Source organism: Ceratotherium simum, chromosome 29, assembly GCF_057802395.1.
Source record: "Ceratotherium simum simum isolate JZ-2026a chromosome 29, ASM5780239v1, whole genome shotgun sequence".
In the NCBI taxonomy this organism is placed as follows: Eukaryota; Metazoa; Chordata; class Mammalia; order Perissodactyla; family Rhinocerotidae; genus Ceratotherium; species Ceratotherium simum.
In genome coordinates, this window is record NC_141928.1 from 33,774,025 (window position 1) to 33,790,578 (window position 16,554).

The 16,554-nt window shown below is 38.3% G+C and overlaps 1 long non-coding RNA gene across 1 annotated transcript in view; it reads right to left on the reverse strand.

The window, feature by feature from the left end:
* Nucleotides 1–10,310: 10,310 nt before the first annotated feature.
* The window catches only part of LOC147913253 (uncharacterized), a 49,088-nt gene continuing 42,844 nt past the window's right edge, over nt 10,311–16,554 (reverse strand). The window contains exon 4 of the long non-coding RNA XR_015549034.1: nt 10,311–11,518. This is a non-coding gene — a long non-coding RNA (uncharacterized LOC147913253). The remainder of the gene's footprint in view (nt 11,519–16,554) is intronic.

Below are 16,554 nucleotides of genomic sequence, written 5' to 3' on the forward strand. Positions count from 1 at the left end.
TTGTGTTTGCATTTCTCCTTCTTGTTAATCTGAAATTTGATAATATATTCTACATTAGTCTCCACTTGCTTTTTTCACATAATAATGTATCACTGGAATCCCTCTAGGTCAATATATGTAAATCTGATTCACTCTTTTTAATTTTGGTATAAAAGTTTGCAGTAAAGATTATTATAATTTATCCTACTATTCTCCTATTAATGTTCATTCGGATTGTTTCCAGCTTGGTGTTTTGCCACTATAAACAACATTAAATAAACATCCTTATTTATATATCCTTTAGTACTCGTGCTTTTGTTCCATAGTATAGATTACCAAAAGGGATTACAAGATCAAATGATATGATGTATTTTAAACCTTGATAGATATTGCCAGATGCTTTCCCAAAAAGTTCTAGCAATTCAAATTCCGACCAGCAATGGATGACTACCCATTTTCCATTTTCACCAACACTTAGTGTTCCCCATTTTTACCACACTAAGGGTTTAATTTTTATTTCCGTGAGTATCTTTTCATATATTTACTGGCAATTTGCATTCTTCTTTTTAGGAATTTTCTGTGCATATACTTTGCCCTTTTTTTTTATTAGGTCATTTGCCTTATTATTATCCATTTATAGGAAGTCATTGTTTATTAGATTTGTTAAATTTGTCCATCATAGGTGTTGGAATATTTTTTCCTTTTTGTCTTCTATCTTTTGCTTTCATTTATGTTATGTTTAAATGTACATATTTTTAAGTTTTTCGAGGTTTAATATATCAGCCTCCTATTGCAATTGGGTTTCTTGTCTTGCTTAGGAAGTTCTCCTCACCCAAGTTTATGAAAACACGCTCCTAAATTTCATTACTTTATATTTCTACATTGAAATCTTTAATGTATCAGAAAGGTATATTTTTTGTTGAGGTAAAGTTCTCATATAGAGAAAAGCTCAGATCTTAAGGGTACAATTTGGTGAGCTTTGACAAACATATACACCTATATAAAAAAAAAAACCTCATTGAGATCTAGAACATTCCTAGAACATTCCTGTCACTCCAAAGAGTTTTCATGTGGCTCCTTGCCATCAATTGGCAGACCTCATTGACAACCACAGTTCTGATTTCTATCACATACATTAGTTTTGCCTATTATTGAACGTTGTATTAATGGAATCATACAGTGGGAACTCTTTTGTGTCTGTCTTCTTTCAATCATCAGCATAATGATTTTGAGATTTTTTTCTGTGTTATTGTTAAACTGTATTCCCTTGTATGAATATACAAGAGTTTGTTGTTAATGGACATTTGGGTTGTTTCCAGTTTGGGACTCTTATGAATAAAGCTTCCATGAACATTCACATACACGGCTTTTTGTGGACAGATTGGATACATGTTTCCATTTCTCCCCAGGGAAACACCTAGGAGTGAAATTGATATGTCTTGGTAGATGAAGATTAAACTTTTTAGGAAACTGCCAAACTGTTTTCCCAGAATGCCTTTACCAGTTGAAAACCCACAAGCAAAATATGGAGTTCCTGTTGCCTCACATCTTCACCAACATTCGGTACAGTCTTTTTAATTTTAGCCATGTTAGCAGGTTTGAAGGGGTTTCTGATTGTGATTTAAATTTACATTTCCTTAATAATTAATAATATTGAGCCCCTTTTCATGTCCTTAGTACCATTTAAATTGGGTTGTCTTTTATTGTTGAGTTGTAGAAGTTCTTTATATGTTCTGGATAGAACCCTTTTATCAGATATATGTACTGTAAATATTCTTTCCCTTGTGGCTTTTCTTTTTATTTTCTTACCAATGTCTTTTAATGAGAAGGCATATTTAATTTTAATAGTCTAATTCATCAAATTTTCCATTTATAGTTAGTGCTTCTCATAAGAAATCTATGCCTTATCCAAGTTTACTAAGATAGTCTCCTAAGTTTCCTTCTAGAAACTTTATAATTTTACAATTTAAATATAGGTCAATGATTTCTTTTCAATTAAGTTTTGGTCATTTCTTTTCATATGGTTTAACCAATTGTTCCAACACCACTAGACTGAAATCTTTGTGAGGGCAAGACTAGCGCAATCAGAACGAAAAGATGAAAAATAATTGCAATGCCTAGAATTGTCAAAGATAAAGAGAATTAAGGCATTCTTATACAAGCTGGTATATAAATGTAAATCATAAATTGATAACACTTTTCTTCAGAGCAATTTGGCAAAGTATCAAGTTTCTTAAAATATGTATAAACTTTGACCTAGCAATTTAATTTCTAATAATTTATCCTAAGGGAATAACTCACAGACCCAAAGATCTCTGTACAACAATAGTCACAAGATAGAGATAATCTAAATGTCCAAAATCAGGAGATAGATAAAATAAATTATGATTTTTATCATAGAATTTTACACAGCTATTAAAATTTGGTTCATAAATGTTTTACAATTCTATTGATATATATGTAATACATTAAGTAAAAAAGAAGTATAAAACATCAAATATCTTTTGACTACATTTTTGCAAAAAGATATAGTAAAAGATTAGAGAGAGATACACCAAACCATCCTACTCTTAAAAGAGTGGTTTACTCCTTGTATCCATTCATTCTTTATAATTTTCTACAAGACGGGGGGCTGGGATTGTAGGTAATGCTATTTTTCTTGTCTTTATTTCCTTTTTTCTCTTCAACTAGCATATGTTGCTTTTGTACTAATTAAACAACAGAATAATTTTAAAAGAAAAAAGGGGGAGCTGCCAAACTCAATATATATTTTGGTCATATGTTTCTTTCCAATCAATTTCAAAACAGCTGTATTTCAGTTAATTGCTCCTTCTCTTCTCTTTTCCCTAGTGCAGATACCATGTGGATTCATGGCAGATTTACAATTACTCCTCTTCGCCTCAGCACATCTATTATTTTCATCACAGCTCTGGTAGGTGTGTGTCACGTGGGCAGCCGTGGAGAAACAATGAATCAACTCATCAACATTGTCACAGAGTCAAACAGGAAATAAAAGACTAAGCTGGAAAAAAAATCATTTGTAGCAGGTATATCCAGAATTTCAGCTTTCATGTAGAGAGGAAAATTAGGGGGAAATTGTAATTGCATTTACCGTCTGTGTGTTGGAACAAAGAGAACTTGTCTCCTCACCTACTCCCTCCCACTCCCAAACAATTTGTGCTATCATTTTATATATTTGCTTTGCTTATGCAGATAATAAAAGGGACGTGCTGTTTCTTCTTCTGTTTTCTCTTCTGTGTCAGCAATGTAATTTTAGTCCCATCTGCTGACCCCATTTGACCAGTGCCTAGAACCACAGACTTCTTTCAAACCTTCAGCTAAAAGCACAATTCATTAGGATCTGTTGCCCTCTTCTGAAGTCAATTATTCTGCTGGGAAAAGAGTAGTTTGCTCCTAGCTCCCGTTCACTCTTTAGTCCTCCATAGGATTGTAGCACATTGGAACTAGGAAAGGTCTTAGAGAATAATAGCTATCTCTTAGAGTGCTCACTATATAAAAGGCACTGAGAGCCAGGCATATATATTAACATTGAATCCTTACAACTCTGAGGTAGGTTCTATCCTCATTACAAAGATCAAGGAACTGAGGCACAGAGAGGTTTGGTTAAATTGTCCAATGTCACACAAGAATTATTGCAGGATTGGAATGGAGGTTGTCTGGCACCAAAGTCCCCTTAACCTCCATGCTCTGTCTCTGGGTCATCATCTGTACATCCGGTCCTCTTAGAGACCACCAAGCACCATTCTCACTGTAGAAAAATTAGAAAACAAAGATTACAAAAGCAATACATCATTTATGCATCTGTCTTATTTTTATTTACAGTATTTCTGACATAGAGAACATTTTGCTCTTATGTACCAAATCCTTCCCTCCTATGTTGTATGGCTTCTGTGGTGGTATACTTAGATTTCACACCTCCACATGATACATAGACATAGATGTAGTCACTTATATTTACTTCAGCTCTTCTACATTTATTTACTTATCCTATACCCTATTTACTTCAGTTCTTTTTAAACATATATATCTCTAATGTGGGTGGAATTTATTTTGATGTGTTATAACTTTTTCCCAAATTGTTTAGTCTGCTGTCTAGCAGGATGTGTGATACATTCATCCTTTTTCTCCTGACTTTAAATATAACCTTTATCGCATGAGTCTATTCAGGACTCTTCCTCCTCTTCCATCAATATGTCTCTCATTAGCACTGTTTTTTTCCATGTTCTGATTTTTAAAACATTTTAATATTTTATTGGGGAACACTCTTTGAAATTATCACTCTTTTTAAAGATTTCCTCAATATTTGGAAAATAATTGATATCATTTGATATAACTTCTTATTCAAGTATTTGGCATGTTTGTAAGTGTTTTCAAGTCTCCCTTTTATGACCTTTGGAAAGGGCTTCCTTAAAGGAAATATTTTATGGTGTTTTATGGATTATTAAAGTAAACCATTCTCATTAGGTTAAAAATCGTATAATATAAAAAGCATATAGAAGAAAGTGAAAGTCACCCTAGTCTCACTGTCCAGACACAACCACTGCTTTCACTTGGGTGTATATCCTTCCATGCCTCTTTTCTATGCACACACACACACAGCTGAACTACCTATTTTATACTGTGTGAAATTTATTTTCATTTAATAATATATTGTGTGTTTCTTTCCATGAAAATTTTTTAAAAGCTACATTTATCTAGGCCCAGTTTCTAAGAAATTAAGTCCTGGTTCTAGTACCCAGTGTTCATCTAAGGTATGTATTCCATATCATTGTTGTAAATGCCTTCATTATATTCCATATATGAATGTTCTACACTTTATTTAACCAATCCCCTATGTTGGAGACTGAGATGGCTACCCACTTTTTGCAGCCATATATAACTTTGCAATACATATCCTTTATATTCATCTTTGCAAAGTTCTCCAATTATTTGCTTTGAAGAAATTTGTTAGATGTAGAATCGATGGGTCAACGTGTATACATACTGTTCAGGCTCTTTATAGATATTGCTGGACAATCTTGTGAAAGTTGATTCCAAGTTCTACTCCCAGATAAATATTGAAAGTTCCTGTCTATTCACACTCACATCACAGGATATTAACACTGGGTATTAAGTGTCTTTTAAATCTTTGCCAATCTAATAGGGAAAAGCAAATTTCACCTTAATCATTTCTATCCAGCACATAAAATGTCATGATAGTTAAAGCTTTATTGTAGAAATACTCTTTATCAATAAAATTAACCTTTTTTGATCAAATATTTAAATTGCCTGATAATATTAGAAATTATTTTTATTTTTATGTACAAAGTATATTTTTGCCTATTTTTCTCATTTCAACTTTAATGTCAATTTTTAATTGTGTGTATCTGTTATAGACAGACATAAGTAATTAGATTATATATATATATATTATGTGTGTGTGAGGAAAATTAGCCCTGAGCTAACATCTGATGCCAATCTTCCTCTTTTTGCTGTGGAAGATTGACCCTGGGCTAACATCTGTGCTCATCTTCCTCTATTCTATGTGGGATGCCTGCCACAACATGGCTTGATAAGCGGTGCCTCGGTTGGGGCCCGGGATCCAAACCTGCGAACCCTGGGCCGCTGAAGCGGAGCGCAGCGAACTTAACCACTACGCCACCAGGCTGACTCCTAGATTATATTTTTGTATGCAATCTGAGAGTCTTAGTCTTTTAACAGGGAGATTTCACCCATTTTTATTTACTATTGTAACTGGCATGTGGCTTTACTAGATTTTCACTAGTGTTTTGGAAGTGTTGCTCTACTCATAGTCCATTAGTTACATTTACATTTCAAAAATATTTTAAACTGACATTTCTCTAGCTATAAGAATCAAAATAAAGGGGCCTGCCTGGTGGCGCAGCAGTTAAGTGTGCATGCTCCGCTCCGGTGGCCGGGGGTTCGCAGGTTCCTATCCCTGGCGCACACCGACACACCGCTTGTCAAGCCATGCTGTGGCGGCATCCCATATAAAGCAGAGGAAGATAGGCAGGAATGTTAGCCCAGGGCCAGTCTTCCTCAGCAAAAAAAAGAGGAGGATTGGCATCAGATGTTAGCTCAGGGCTGATCTTCCTCACAAAATAAAAAATCAAAATAAATAACTATATTTAGAGCCCACCATATTTAAAATAAAATAGCATAATTTTACATGCTGCTTACTTTTCTAATCATCTAACTTTCTATTCCTTTTATTTTTCATCGGTTACTATTTTTACCTTAATTACGTTTGTTTTCATGAAAACTATTTTGACATTTGCATTCAGTTTTGTAATCTGATTTGCCGTGCTTAGTATACTCCAGTCTCACTACCAGACTTTCCACGCTGCGCAAAGACACCCAGGAAGCCTGGGGCTCATACAAAGCTGGGGTTTATTAAACTTGCTGAGCGGAAAAGAGCGCCACCTTGAGGAAGTCCCAGCAGGATCTCCCAAAGGGAGGAGGTTAGGGAGCCAACTTGCAGGGTTTTAGAGGCTGGTGTTAGTCACCAAGTTTCAGGGTGGAAGTAAGAGTGAGCCAGGCAGGAATTGGTCAGAATTTATAACTGGACACATTGCTGGAATAATCAGTAATCTTATCTTTGGAACATAAGTCTGCGCGGAGTTACTGTGAAAATAGTCTCTCTGTGGTCTTATCAGTTTGTCTGTGGGTCTGAATGAGCTAACGTTCAAACGATTTGGGCTCAGTCTTGCACTCCATGGTTTCATATAGTTTATCTGTCTTACCAGCCAACATGTTTTTCTGTTTCATTTGTCACTGCAAATTCCCTGTTTTTGCTTCATCTATTTGTTGTGTAGAATATGCCTTCAAATATTATTTAAGAAGTAGAATATTTTCTGAGTCCTTGAATACATGAATTTTGTTTTGTTTTTTTCTGTCGACTCCACCACATGTAAGACAGCTTATTGGGGTACAAATTTCTTGGTCACAACCCCTTTCCCTCAAAACTCTGTACATATTGTTCCATCGTTTTCTGACATTTAATGATATAGAAAAAGCTCTGTCAGTGGTTTTTCTTTTTTCTTTCTTTTTTTGGCCTGAATACTTGAGTATTTATTTTCCTTTCATTCAAAAACTTTGTTGGTCTATATTTAAGTGTGGATTTCTTTTTTAGATCTTGTCTGAAATACCAGAGCCCCATTTTATCTATATAAAAAGACATCTTTTCAACCCAGGAACATTTATGTCAGTTATAACTTGGATCATTGTTTCTGTCCTATTTATGTTTCTCCTCAGGAATACCTGTAATTCCTGGGTTTGCTCCTCTATCTCTGTTTTCTACATCTTTCCTCTTTCTAATGTTTCTTTCATCTCTTCCCCTTTTTCTCTATATTCTGTGAGTGTTCCTGGGTTTGTCTCCTCATAACTATTTCACTTTTTAGTAGTGTTAATTCTGCTCTGACTGCCTCCAAGGCAGTGTGGCACACCACCTAAGAGCACGCCCTCTGGACACCTGGATTCAAAATCTGGGCTTTTCTCTTAATCAACTCCATGACCTTAGATGAATTTCTGATCTTCTCTGTACTTTGATTTTCTCATTTGTAAAACAGAGATGATAATAGTCACCATCTCATAGAGCTGAATACAATGAGTTAATACATGTAAAGCCCATAGTTGACACTCAAAAACTGTTAGCTATTGTTATCAATTCTGCTATTGCATTTTCGTTTTTTACAATTCTATTTTAATCATATCTATTTTCCTCTTTATTTTATCCTCCTATCTTTTCACCTCAGTCTGCTCTCTAATTATGATTTCCTTTCTCCATTCACAAGTCTTCTTAAATTCTGTGGAGGATATAAAATAACTACCTGAAATCTTCTTAATCCTGCAGTATTTCATTTTCAGAGATGTGCTCTTCTTCTGAGTTTTCAGGATCATATTTACTCTTCCTTGTTTTATAATCTTTTTCCAAGTGTGCCATGTTGAGTTTTGAACTTTTATCTTTAAATGCAGTGAGATTTATTAAATGAAGTATTTGTCAAAAATCAGGTAAGTGGATTTTTCTTGCCCATTTGTTACTTGGACACTGGATCTTTCTTACTCAGATCTCCAGATGGACAGTAGGTTATATTGTAGGCCAGCAGTAGGTTACACCGACTCAATCTTTGCTTCTAACGGTCAGCTCTACTATTCCGAGGTGAGGGGTTTACCTTTCCCCCATGCCTGGGTCTCTGGCATACTGAACCAATCCAATGAATTGAAAACCACTTCCCCCAGCATGCACTGCAACAAGCATCTATCTTCTAGTCTCCCCCCCTAACCATAATGCTTTACCTATTGGAAACAACACAACATCATCGTCATCATTATTGTTATTATCTACATGTCTTGAACACCTACCATGTGCCAATACTGTGTAAGATACTTTATATCTCAGATCCGTACTATAACTCAGCAAGATAAGTATTATTGTCTTCGTATTACAGATGAGGAAACTGAGGCTCAGGAAGAATAAGTCACTTTCCCAAAGCCTCTCAGCTATTAAGTGGAAGAGGTAAGATTCTAACCCAGGTCCATCTGTTCATTCGTTCCTCTATACCAGGCAGTGTGCCCTGCCAGCACCCACCCCCTTCTTCTAACTCTGTTGTTTTCTAGTACCCTTTTGTGTAAAGGAAAATAAAAAGATAGGGAGGTGGAATTTTGTACTTTTGTTATCTTAAAAATCATTGATTGTGAGGAAAGTAAGACCAGACCCTGAGTCCCTAAGATGGGTCTGATAGTGAATAGGAGGAATCACGGTATTTTTCTATCTTTTTTTTTTCAAATAGGCTCTGTTTCAGAAGATAAAGTATGGGTGTGCCAGAAAGGGAAGATGAGGAGATATTTCTTAACTACCCTCTGTCAATAAGCCTTTTTTCTTTAATCTTCTTGGGTGGTATAATATAGTTTTAGGATTTTCTTTGCGGCTTCATAGGCATTTTAATGCAAAGTTGGGGAAGGCTGTGTCAGAGACTGCTAACCTATTTTAACTATTTTAAACATTGCAATTTTCTATCATTAGGCCCAATTAGGGGGGCTATGAGAGCCACTGAAATATATGGTGCACATTGACCTTCCCACCCATCTTCTACACGTGAGCCTATTCCACACAGATTACAGAAACGCTAACCTGGGAAATCACAGAGGTCAAATGGGAGAAGTTTGCTACAGGCACTCAGCCACAATTTTAAAAACACCCCATGCATTAGTTTGAGGTTAATTAGGAGGATGAGTTTTGTCATAAGGCCAAACACTTCTTCTAACCTGAAGGAATGATCATTCAGAGCATATCATTCAAGGTGACAGAGAAGACCTAGTGTCACGCGGTTCTTTTCATAGTTGCTGGTTGTAATTATCCTTATTTTTTCTCATGTTCACTAATTATCCTTATTTATATGGGCTTTTTATAATTTTCTACTTGAGTCAAGGAAATTGAAGAAAAATAAAATAACTAGTACCCATGTTCAGCATTCTTTTTCACGTGTGAATATGTTCCCTAGATATTTTTCCTAGAGAAAACATTAATTCAATAAAAAAGAATGCTGAGAGAGCAAAATATGATCCAGGTCGTAAATTACCAGCTCACACTATTAAATGATGAGGATCATTCATTAATGAGCTAAACACAATGGGGAAAAAATGCATTTTATTTCTTCCAAATCATTTGATGAAATATCAGAGCTTAGTTAAGTGTAGCCTGAGAAAGAATATTCTCAAAAATTTTTGACTTGATCTTCAATAACTGAAGCACACTATTTCGTTTCCAGGAGTCGTAAAATCTGTCCTTTATGCTCTTGCTATTAACAGTTTTGTACTTGCAACTACAAGTTACTAAAAATATTGAGGGAATTAGCACAGGGTTACAACAGGCGCTCAGAGCTGAAATCCTACGCCCAGAAACCACTGTTGTTTTTGAAATCACCCATCATCGCTGAGTCAGTTGTTCGCGTGCATGTCTGCTGGGGAGCAATGATCATTTTGTGCCAAATTTGGCAGGTGTTGTCCTCATATTCCAAAGTAAGGAAAGAAGCTCTCTAAAAATATCTTTCTTCTTTATTCACATGGGCACCATATGATTCTGGGAATGAATGCACTACTACCAATAATAGGGTGTGTACGTATTCGTTTATCTTCTGTACTATTCCTTGTTCCAAAAAATTATTTGTGTTTATCTTATATTTTAGGACAGTGGACCCAACCCAATGCCTGGAACATAGTACTCAACAGATGCTGAAGGAATGAATGATTCAGCAGAGCAACTCAGAATCTCTTTCCCAGGAGTTAATATCACAAAACACTCAAAGCCCAAAGAAATTGGCTTGTTTATTTCTAAGCACCAGTACATTTCTTGTACATTTCTATGTGTTTTCAGAATGCTCATCCTTATCTAGATATTCGACAGTAGTTTAAGGAAGCATAGCTTTCCTTGCCAACTTTCCTTCCATAGCCCCTCAGCTTCTGTCCTTCTGAGCTTTCTCCTTATGCACCTCATTAGGATCCTTCTCACCATCTTTGCTCAAGCCATTGCCTCCTCCTCAGATGACCTCATTTTCGTTGACAACGATCTAAATCACTTACATCCCAGCTCGGAATTCACCTCTCCTGAGGATCTTTCCCCAGGAGCCTGTCATCCCTCTCCATCTGTCTTCACCCCTCAGCACACACACGCCAGGTGTCCTGTATTTCTAGTCTCCCTTCTCTATAGTTGTTGTCATACTGCTTATGGTGCACATATGTTTTATCTCTCCTTAATTATGAATGCCTTCAGGAAAGCACCTGATCCGTCTTTTGGACACATTCCCTTCCACTCTCCCGTAGGTTCAATTTCCCTATGTCATATACAGTAAGAACTCAATGACTGCTTCTCTGTCCAGAGATCACTCTTCACAATGTATCACCTCAAGCTCAAAGCAGTGTTTTGTTCTTAGCAGTTCTTTGAGCAACCTATACAGCCCTCCCATCCTCAGCCCTTACCTCTGGCCCTTCATAAACACACGTTCTCTTTGGTCACGAGCTATACTTGGGTGATCTAGTCTAAATGCCGATCTTCTATAAAGCCGTCCTTTCAGGAACTCACAAGTAATTTCACGTCAAAGAAATGTCTACATGTTTTTCTTTCTACGTCTACAGCTTCCTTCTGCCTGTCTAACATAACAATAGACTCTTCAAGGGAAAGGTGTAGCTTCATAAAACCATCTTTACCCTGCGAGCAAAATAAACCTTTGTATTTTATTATTGTACAGAGTAAAAAATCAACCACAGTCCTGCTCCAAGTTCTCAAATGATGATGCTAAAAGAACTCAGGAAGAGCTTTGTGAGGCAGGGTAGAGTGCCCAGATTTTCTTCTAGTGCATGGGAAGCCACTGGAGAGGGGCTTTCTTAAGCAGGATCACTCAGGCTGTAGCGTGGAGATGAGCTTGGAGGGGAAGAGAAGGGTCGCAGGAAAAGGCTACAGAGTCATCCCCATGAGGAGGGCTTGAGCCATAACAGTCTTTCCTAAGAGCATATTGGAAAATAACTGTAAAGAAAAATAGGTAGATAATTACAAACAGGAAATCAAATGCATCTTTTTGTAATACAGCCTTGGGAAAAGACAATACAAGTTGCCTCAACAAGCACAGAAACCTGGGGCATTCCTGGATTGCTTATGGGTAAGAAAGCTGAGAGATGTGCATACGGATCTAACAAGGCAGGTAAGATTGTCCTGCTGTACCCTGATGTTGGTCTTATGTCACTGCCTTGCATGGGGTTCAGGAGCGTTCCACATGTACTGGGAAATGTTATCAAGAAGTGCTCCGGGCTGTATGTCAAGATTTCTCCCTGAGCTATACCAAGCTGAGAAGGCTAATTAGAGTCTACCTGAGATTTTCATCTCAAGCATCAGCTTACCGTCCATCCTGAAACCACAGGAGCTGAGCATCTACAAGGACAAGTTCAAGTTCATCTGTAGCCATGAAGCTGTGCTCTCAACATTCTTCAGCCACCTAAGTTAACTACCCAAGATTTGATCCAATATATGTAGGGAAACTATTTTACAATGGTGAGGGGATGGGAAATATTATTATTGATCTCTTCTGTGTCACCTTTGGTAGTTTTTTTTTTTATATTTTATATTCACTGTCTCATTTATCTCTTCCATCAAGCCAGAGGGTACTTACGACCATCCCCAATTTATAGAAAAGTAAACTGCAGCCCAGAAAAGGCAGGGACATACAGCCAATGAGTGGCAGGGCCCAGATTTATTTTCAAAGTTCATATTTTAAGGAAGCCAAGTACATAATACAGCTTTGATTTCTCTAAAAGAACGAGACAAGTTGATGTTTTAAAAAGCAAATAATTGTGCCTTAAAAAGAACTACATGCTTAAAGTAAAAAGTTTAAATAATACAGAAATGTTCACACCAACTTCCTGGCAATGCTCAAGCTTCGGATTCACCTAAAGTCTTACTACACTTCTCTGCTGGAATCCCCATTCAGACCCGTCCATGCTCCCTTCTCTCTCTGGTAAGTTCATAAGCATCCTACAATTCTTAGTCCAAATTTCCTTCAAAGACTTCCTTGCTTTCTTCGCCTTGCCCCTCGTCTTCCCCTAGCCAGACAGAAGCACTCCTTTCTCCACCTCCTGTAGATCTTCGCCTACACCTCTGAAAGCATTCCATCTGTAATTTGTTGTATGTGTCTCTCTCCTCCGCTGAATTGTGAGCTCCATGAGGATGGGGACCAAATCTATTCATCTTTATGCCGAGAGCGTAACTGCCATGGCACAATTTGCGGCATAACCTGGCAGCAGGGAAATATATATCATCTCTATTATTCTATAGGATGACAGTATAATATGGCAGTTAGGAGCAGGGACCCTGGAGCCAGACTGCCTGGGTTCAAAACCTAGCTCTGCTCTTCCTAGTTGTAACTTTGGACAAGTTAATTCACCTCCCCATGCTTCAGTTTTCTCATCTGTAAAATGGGGCTAATACTAGCACCCACCTCGTAGCAGGATCATGAGGATTTAATGAGGCAGTATTGGCAAAGAACTTAGGAGTACTGGCACTAAATGTTTGTTTAAAAATATTTGTTTGAAAAATAAATGTTCGTCAAGCCCTGTACCTGTGTCACATCATTCAAGAGAGAAGAAACACAGCTCAAATTTGGACTCTCGAGCCTGCTTTTTTCCCTCCAATTGTTTTCACTCAATATTTGTACAGTCAGTGCATATGGACAGTTAATATTGTTCCCTATACTGAAAACAGGCATTTGGTGGCTGGAATTGATTTTAGAGATGACTGAGTTTAAGCTTCTCATTTTATGGGCCAAGAAACCAAGGCGAATTGGCTTTCCGAGGGCATGAGGCTCGTTCATGGCGGAGCTTCATTTGCCAGCCCTGTGCTCTTTCCACACACTCGCAGATAACACCAGAAAGCTTGAGCGTTCTTAAAATCATTCAGAAAAAAATCAGCAAAACTTGTGTGAGCGCAGAGCCGATGCTGATGAAGCCGCTGTTCTTATTCAAAACAGACCTCATTATTTTCTGACCAAAGTTGAATTCTACTCCTTCTAGTGAACCACTGTGCCCTTCTCCTTGGACAAAATTACTGTGAATTGCAGAAATGCCTCTAATTCCTTAACGAGTGGAAGAATTACAGAATGTTAAATTGCCTTCGTGTCATCTGGGGAGAATTTCTTCTATTTTATGCCTCCAATGGGAAGGTACAGATGATTGTTACTGTTACAACAAACGTGCGGATATCATGGAATAGACTGCAAATGCACATCCCTTTTTTATTTTTTAAAGTTAAAAGTGACATTGCAGAGACATTTCTCACTTCTGTGGAGGATGCTTCAGGCTACACCTCCACCCTCTGGAGATCAAGTTCAGTCTCTTCTGCCTTCACGGGTACTGCAGTAGGACGTCTTGAGATGCAGTGAAACAGTGAAGTCAAGGCTATGAACCACTCAGTGCATTCACGTTCAAAACCTCACACATGCAGTCTAGTCCTGAAGATACAAACAGAATCAAAACCAGCCTGGCCTCTCTTGGGGGATGATTCCTGCTTCTTTGCCTTCTTCCCTTTGACAAACACGATGTGAGGCTTGGAAAGAGCCATTTTCATAAATGTTTCATTCTCCCCCTCCAGGCACAGCATCGCTGGACCACGAATTATGACCAGCTTGGCTGGCAAGCATCTTTCTGTGGGCACATCCTTTCTCACTTGCGGGCACGGTGGCACCTCCAGTGGAATTGACTGGGTGAAAAGAGCTCGGCATCAGAAAACACCAGCAGCGTCTGCGTCTGCGGACCAACCCCTTGCTCAGAGTTTACCAGGCAATTTATTTATGTTGTTTTCTCAAAGCCAAGATGAATGGGGTTTTTTTCCTTCCTGCTTGGTTGCAGACATAGGGAAATCCTGCTGCTGCTGACTTCTCCCACTTACGATTCCCCTTTCAAGCACTATTTCTGTTATGCCATATTTGAACAATAAATTATTGTCAATCCTTTTTTAAAATGGTGAACAACTTCTGTGGTTGCTGAGTGATAATATTCATAATTGTTGCCCATCAGGAGAATCTGTTGGTGAGAATTTCCTATTGCAGCTGTAACCACAGCATGGAGGGGCCCAAGGAGAAAACGACATAGTGTAGCCCCAAAGACATCCCCACTGACAGCCTCATTCATCTCTCCTGGAATTCCTCTCCCCTACACATTCCTACTTCGTAACATAAAACCACCCACGGAAGCCCCTTAATTTATTGCAAGCCCTTCATAGAATACTTCCGTAATGCTTAGAAAAGTAGAAGTCGCTGAAGTGGAAAAATGGAGTCATCTTTATAAGAAAACCCCCAATGTGAGGTAAAGCAAATGTGTTAATCTTGCGAGTATTGCACTCTTGAGCATCTGCTTCTCCCGAGTCCTCACGCATGGCCCCTTTGCCCACCCGGTCAGCAGCTCACAACCTTCCTCTTTGTTCTTCCCTCCACCCCATCACCAACACGGTCAACTTCTACCTCTTAAATTTTTCCTAAATGTATCCCCTTGTCCCTAAGCCCGTGTCACAGCGTTGATTCAAAACATCATTATTTCTCTACAACAGTAGTTCTCCTGGTTCTCAAAGCAGGGCTCCCAAAACAGTAACACCAGCATCACCTGAGAACTTTTTGGAAATGCAAATTCTTGGGCACCCCCCCCAGACCCACTGCATCAGACCAGCAGCCTGTGCTTAACAGCTCTCTGGGAGGTTCTGATGCCTACTGGTTTGAGTACTACTTTATTCCAAAAGCATCCTAACTTATCTCCCTGCCTCCTATCTTGCCTCCTTCCCTATTAATGTATATTCCTTTAATGACCTTCCTAAATGCAAACATGCTTATGTCAATTCCCCTACTTACAACCCATCAGTGGTTCCCTCTTGCGTTCTACATAAAATCCCAACTTCTTACAACAGCATGCAAAGCCCTCCCTAATCAATAAGTTTCCTCCCCTCTGTTGATACCTGCCCACCACATCCCTAGGATCCAGGGATACCAGACAGCCATGCTGGATGTGCCCGTCAAAGTGCCACCTCAGCTGGGGAAGACTCCGAGAGGTCAAGAAAGGTTTCACAGGGGCAGAATTCCTTGTCTGGGTCTTAAAAGATGGGAGCCACTCCAGGTATATTCCTGGTGGGTACAGAGGTCATTGAGGCATGGCTGTGCACATAGGCCTATCTATTGTTTACGACCCAGTGACTTCTGGGTTCTAGAATCAGAGATGCTCCTTCAAGGGCACAAGCTCATGTCAACAGATATTCCAGTTTGTGGAACAGGAGGCTTGGCACCAAAGGCTCCTTTCAGGCTATGGCTTTCATCCATGAACAATTGTTAGTGATCCCCATATGACAGTAAGAAAGCAAAGATAAAATATATTTTGGAAGACCTCTTGGGTGACTAGGAACCACTGCAATGTATGGTTATTTTTCAGGAGATTTATTAACGGGCAATCAAGGCTGAGAAACAGGAAGTAAAGCACTATTAACAGCTTTTCAATATGAGTCAGTGCCGGTTGAATGGACTTGGGTAATGGGTAACCTCTCTGTGCCTCAGTTTTCTTATTTCTAAAATGGGGGTAGTAATAGTACTTACCTTATAGAACTGCAGTGACTAGGAAATGAGATTTTGAATGTAGAGTACTTAGCACAGCTTGGCACATAGTAAGCACTCAAAAAATGTAATCATTATTATCACCAATATTGCAATTCTTGATATTTTAAGAGCCTATCAAGGCCACACAGTATGTATTTGGAGAGAAAGTATCTATATGGGACAGAACATGTTTTGGAAATCATGAGAGCATGACAATTCAAACTGCTTATATCAATTAATTCTTTGTACTTGTGCCCCTCCTATACATTCCAAATAGTAGGTCCATGGAGGTCCTCATTGGTGAAGTTACCCAAGTCCCAAAAAACTTGTTCCAAGAATTTGAGAAGATCATGGGCAGAGCTTACCCTAAGCTTTATACAACTTACCCAAAAATCCCAGCTGTTGAGATGAAGACAGAGGTGGGAATATTATCTGATAAGAT